Consider the following 6,000-nt stretch of genomic DNA (forward strand, 5'->3'; position numbering starts at 1 on the left):
CTATCTTGGCCTTGCTCTGGGGAGGAGACCCCAAAAAAGCCACCAGTGCTGCCAGCAGGATGCACCCACAGGACTCCATCCCCCTAGGGATGGGGACAGAGGGGGCACAGCACCAGGGAGGGGGCTGCTGGAGAGGGGCGATGGGGTGGGGAGTGGCAGGTGACCCCCCCCCAGCCCCAAAATGGGACCCTGAGGCTGGGGCAAGCCGGAGCCACGAACGGCAGAGGGGGCTGCAGGTCAGCAGGACATCGGTGGGGACAATTTGGGGACACGGAGCAGCCCCCTGGCCACCATGGGGGGGGGGCAAGGGGACACAGCCTGGGTCTGGAAGCAGCCACGGGGCATGGGGATGCCCACCCCGCATCGCCCTTTGATGGGAACCATCCCCGTCCCCCCTGTGCCGATGTGTGTCCCCAAATCGGGACCCCAAAAGAGGCGTCCACCCCCCCGGGGAAGGCAAATACAAAGAAACACCGGGCAGGAGGCGTTGGGCTTTATTTTCCCCGGGCTGTAGAGCCTGATCTATGCGTGCGCACACAAGGTGAGATGAGCTGAATAGTTAATGTCCCCAGCGGGCTCCGCTCCCGCGCGCCGCAAAGTTGGGAACAAAATGACCGGCCATGCATTGAGCTGGCTTACATCGCCCTCCATATGGAAATGAAGATAATCCAGGTCGCAGCTTTGTGTGTGCTGCAGGGGAGGCAGCGGGGGACGGGGGGGATGGGGATGGGGACGGATCCTGCCCCGGCAGGGGGAGGGCGAGCGGATCCCAGCGCCAGGACAGCCTCGGTGAGCCTCGGCCCCGTCCTTCTGCAGGGTTCAATCCAAGCCTCGTGCCCCAGTAGGGCCAGGTGCTCCCTCTCACACAGCCCACCTCTGCTCCTTCCAAATCCCGATGAGAAAGGATGGTTTTTCCCCAAGTATTACTAATTACACAGACTTTTTTTTATTTGGCACCGGCAGGAAGACCCTTGAAGTGCCGTCAGCAAAGTCTAATTTAAGGGGGGGAAAAAAATAATAAATAAAAAAACAAGCAAAGGATTGCATAGTTTGAAATTATCCCCAAATAAAATCCTTCCTCACTAGGCAGGTTTTAAGGCTTTGGCTCGTGTGCCCCTGGTGTGGGGTTGGTTTGCTTTTTGGGGAGCGGGGTACCACAGCGCCCTGCAGTAATTGTGCTGCCTGTGAGGAATTTGTCGTTCCTGCAGTCCTTGCCTTTCCATTCCCCTCTTTTGTTTCTCTTTTTGCTGCACAAGACACTCGGGTAGGTAGCGGGGAGAGGGGCTGGGTGGTGCCAGAGGTGGGAATTTGGGGGTGCCGAGCAGGGCACCAGCAGCTCTGGATCCATCCCCAGCCCGGGCCGTGCTTCCTCTGGGCTCCTCCTCCGCGCAGGTGGCTCGGGGACCCCAAACCTGTCGGCGGGTCCCCACGGCAGCCCCGTCACCATCTGCCTGGCCGACCTTCGTGCAGGGCTTGCCGTGCGTCTCGTCTAGCTCGATGTCTTGGCTCCCCCTGTAGCCGGTGGGGAGAGAGGCACTGGCAGCCTGCGGGAGCAAGGGGGGGAGCCCAGGCTGCGCGCAGCCAGGTGGGCAGGGGGCTCCGGGCTCCCCCCAGCCCAGAATACACCGGAGAGGTCCTCACCCTCTGGGCTATTCCCCTGCCCTGCTCTGGGGAGGCTATGGGCTCAGATCATGCCCCAAAAGCCCCATTTTGGGACATCCTTCACGTGTCCTGGTGCAGAGCATCTCCCTGGGACATTGGCACCCCACAGGGTCCCCAGAGTTGTGCCCAGCCAAGGGCAATAGTTTGGGGATAATTGCACTCCTCCAACAGCCCAAACTGTCCAGATTTAACACCAAACCGCGCTGCAGCTGCCCCACGGGGCGTGCCGAGGGCGATCCCACTCCTGGTGGTACCCAGGGAAGCGGCGCGGTGCTGGCACGATGCTCGGGGAGCCCTGGGTGGCGGGGACACACGCAGCTGGTGGAGAAACGGGGCCAGCCTCTTGATCACACCACCAAGAGCTGGCAAATTGCCGTGGCTTAACGAAGTCCCAGTGCCGAGCTGAGCTGTGGAAATCACTCCAGTGCGCGCCGCCAGCCCCTGCACATTTTTCTTCACCACCAGGTAGGGCAGGAGCCAGGTCCTCATCTGACCCAGGCATTTGGGAGCTGTCCCTGTGCCTGGAAGGCTCTGCTGATTTTGGGGCAGAACTCCCCCATCCTGCTCCAGCTGCTGTCCCCTGTGGGGGCAGCAAGCCCCAATGTCCCCCCGCTGTGACCACCGGGGACAAGCCCACGCTGCTCCATCCCCCGGGGCTGGGAGAGGAGCAGCAGGCGGCCCCGTGCAGGTGACAAATTGCCTCTGACGGGCGGCATCAGAGATACTCGCAGGAGCCATTTGTCCACGCTCCTGCCAGCGATGCTGCAGGAACCAGCCGGGAACCGCTCCTGCTGCGCGCGGGGCTGACGGAGAGGGGCTCGGTGGGACGATGCTCAAAGGATGGGTTTGTACCAGCTGAGCGAAACGACCTCGTTCTCCAGGGGCTGAGCACAGCAGGGAGCAGGGCTCAGGCCCCGATGATGCCCCAACACCGAGGACACCCGTGATGGGGCCGGGCTGCTGCCCGCAGCCGGCAGCACGGCAGCGTGGCGGCGCATCCAGCCTGGCTGTGAAATTAAGCCCTGCTGGTTAATTAAAGACTTGGGCCCCGAGACCTGCTCGCTCAGCTCCGCAGCAGCAGGGCCATCAGACTGTTACGCACCACTTCAGCCGCAGCGGCTACGGCCACAGCTAGAGAACGGGGTGGTTTGGGGCAGGAGCAGCTCTCCTTATTCTCCGGGTGCCATTTCCCACCAAAAAAAAAAACAAAAACCACGGACAAACACGTGCTGGATGAGCCCATCCCTGCAGCAGCACACCTTTTCCTACCTGTGCCCTTTGACCCGGAGCAGGGGGGGTGTCTCTGCCCTGTCCCCAGCCCAAAATCACCCCCACCCACCCCATTACCACCCCGCCTGGCTGCTCGCGGGCAGCCCGGCCCCGGGAGGGGCTTTGGGGTGGGGGCCGCGGGCGGGCGCACGCTTTTTATTTCAGTAATTCTTTTATCTTGTTCTCGCACCCTGAACAGTATGAGCGTTCATCAAAGTAATTGACGCGGATGAAATTAGCGCTTCCTGCTATGTCGGACAGATAAACTTTGCTGAATATTGATTTTGCACAAAGAAAATGACATGTGCTTGGTCCTCACCCTTTATCTGGACGGAGCAGGGAGATGCTGGGGGAGGCGAGGGGGGAAGGAGGCAAGCCTCCGCTGGAGAAGCATCCATAAGAATTACTTTTATCTCCTCTCCCACAAGAAGACAACAGAAGATAAGGCTGGGCGACAGTGCTGGGGGAGGAGGTGGGGGAGCAGGGAAGAGGAGCCCGGCGAAGACCTCCGCCGTGCGCTGGAGCGGCTGGGGGCTCTTTGTCAGCCGCGGGGTTTGGGCAGATAACCAGCTTTGTAGGGCCGTGCGTCACGGAGAGCCAGGGAAAGGCGGGCTCCCCTCCGTCCCACCTGCACAACGCCCGTGGCAGGGGGCTGCATCCCCCCCCGGCAGCACCGCGGGGCATCCCCCAGCCCGGCCCCGCGTCCCACCGGGTCGGCTCCTTCGCACAGCACCAGGGTTTTGTGTCGACGCCGTGCTCAGCAGAAAGGGGACGCGGGAACAAAGCTGGTACATGTGCTGCCTTTCCCAGAGCAGGGGTCAGCGCTGTTCTGCCAGACGCAGGGCAACCCGGGCTCTGCACACAGAGCGTCTCGCAGCGCCAGCAGCAAGGCAGCCACGAGGTTTTTGATGACTGCAGGAGGATTAATTAACGTGCCCTGCTCTGCCTGGCACAGACTGGCTCCGTGATGAACCCTGTTTGGATGAGCAAAGTGGAGGTAGCCACTGAGCCCCGTTAGCTGCTCCCTAATTGCAGGAAAACTGGGCGCCACCTCCGAACAGGGCTTTGCAAAGCCTGGTGTCCTTCTGACATCGCCTTCCACAGCAGGTGCCTGGGGAGCTGCTGGAAATTGCCCTGTGAGGTGCCCCGAGAGCCACAAGGCAAGAGCTGGGGCTGGGTAAAATGGGCACAGAACAGCTCATCGTCGCCAGCATGGGGATGGCAATGGAGATTCTACGTAAAGTCCTAAAAAAAAGGAGGATGTGGAAGGATTTGAGCCTGAATTTCCTGTGCCGTGCTGGGCACAGAGCAGAAGGCAATGGGGGCCCCGTGGACAAAGTCTTGGGGGGCTCCATTGCCCCTCTCCCGAGCACACCCCATGTGGGACCATCAGCAGGGCCATCAGTGAGGGACTTTTCTGCTTGGATCTTACTTAGAGGAGTAAGTGTAGACGTGAAGCTCGAGCGAGTGCCACTCTGCAGGCTTGGCAGCAGTCGAGTCTTCCTGAAAAACGCCTTTTGGCATTTTGTGGTTTTCTACAGGCAAACCTCCAGGCTGGAAAAAGGTGGGCTGCTGCCCTCACCTTCCTCCCAGGAGCTGCATGGGGCACCCCATGGCACTGAGCAAACCATGCAATACGTGAAACAAGCCAGATATCCCCAAAAAAGACAGTAAAAATGACCCTTTCCAGTGCCACGGGGGCAAGGCAGCCCAGCCTGGCACTTCTTGTCTCCCCAACACCCAACCAGCAGCCTAACAGGCACCAGTGTTTGGCTCCTTCCCTTTTCCTTGACCAAGCAAACCCCATCCGATACACCAAACACATCTGCAAACTTCAGAGCTTTTCCTGTAACACTTTTCCTTGGCGAAGGTAATGAAGCTTCGTTTAAGCCACGCGGGTTTCTCCTTCACCTGCACGCTCTGGCGGTGAATTCGCGCTCGCGGCTGCTGCGTTCCGCTCCCCTCCTCTGCTCCCTGGCCAAAGGGAGGCACAGCCTCGCTCAGCGTTACAATTTCTGGCTTCTCTTCCTTGATTTCCACCTCCCCCTCCCCAGATATACCAGGCCTTGGGGAAAAAAATAAAAAAAAAATAAAAAAGAAGAAAGAAAATCGCAGCCTTTAGTTTGCTGCTTGTATTTTCTAGACACAGTGCCCTGACATTGAGAGCAAACAGTTATTAAATAAATGCATTGTTAGGCATGCTTTTAGTCCTGACACCTCTGGTAAATCTGCATTTGTTATTTAGTGAATTAAGTGGTTTTAAATCAAGTTATAATCGGTGGGTGCCCTTGTACGCGGTATTTTATATCCTCCTGTGCATGCTTTGTTTGCAATTTCTGTACAATTTCTTTAGGTGCATTATATATTTTCCTTGAAACAGCGGCACGCTCTGCCCTGCTACCTGGCTCTGCAGAAAGCATCCCGCCCTGAGCAGCTCGCCTCCACGGCTCGATGTGGGAATGGGGTCCCTGGCTCGGGGCGTCGCCCTTGGGTGCCCACCCAGCTGGGTGCTAAGGGGAGCCACCTGGGGAGGGTGTCCGGGGAGAGCCCATCACCCAGCCTGCTGCCCCTGCCTGGGCTCTGCACACCCAGGACCTCTGCTGAGATCTTCTTCCCAGCCATGGCCAGTGCCAGGTCACAGAGCGCTCGTCTCACCATGGTGTGGTCACCTCCATCTCTCCATGCCATGGCCATCTCCACCTCACCATGATGCTCTCCAACCCAGCCAAGACACCCAGCACGGTGCTGCCGTCTGCGTCAAGAACCGGGGGGTAAGAACCATCTCACCTAACTTTTTGGTGCCCCTAAGCCTGGCTGACCCTTAAGACCCTGGCCATTTAAGGTCACAAACGTGCAGAAGCCTGACCAAACCTCAGATTTTCCATGAGGAATTTCCACCAGCCTAGCAGAAATTCCTGCCCACCTTCTGGCATGCCAGTGGAGGCCGTGCCATCACCCACAAGCTGCTGTCCCCTCACTGCCCCTCCACGTCCTCCCCCGGGGGGCACATCCCTTGTTGCCCCCGCTGCCCCCCTTCCTCTTTGCCCATTTATCTCCTCCGGCGGGTGA

General features: G+C 59.2%; 1 protein-coding gene across 1 annotated transcript in view; it reads left to right on the forward strand.

Moving 5' to 3' along the window:
• RBM19 (RNA binding motif protein 19) overlaps positions 1 to 5,713 on the forward strand; it is an 84,755-nt gene extending 79,042 nt beyond the window's left edge. The window contains exon 25 of the mRNA XM_082774072.1: positions 5,312 to 5,713. The gene's annotated coding sequence lies outside the window, so the exon portion shown is untranslated. The remainder of the gene's footprint in view (positions 1 to 5,311) is intronic.
• The last annotated feature ends 287 nt before the right edge of the window (positions 5,714 to 6,000 follow it).

Source organism: Aythya marila, assembly GCF_965140915.1.
Source record: "Aythya marila genome assembly, chromosome: 17".
NCBI classification, from domain to species: Eukaryota; Metazoa; Chordata; class Aves; order Anseriformes; family Anatidae; genus Aythya; species Aythya marila.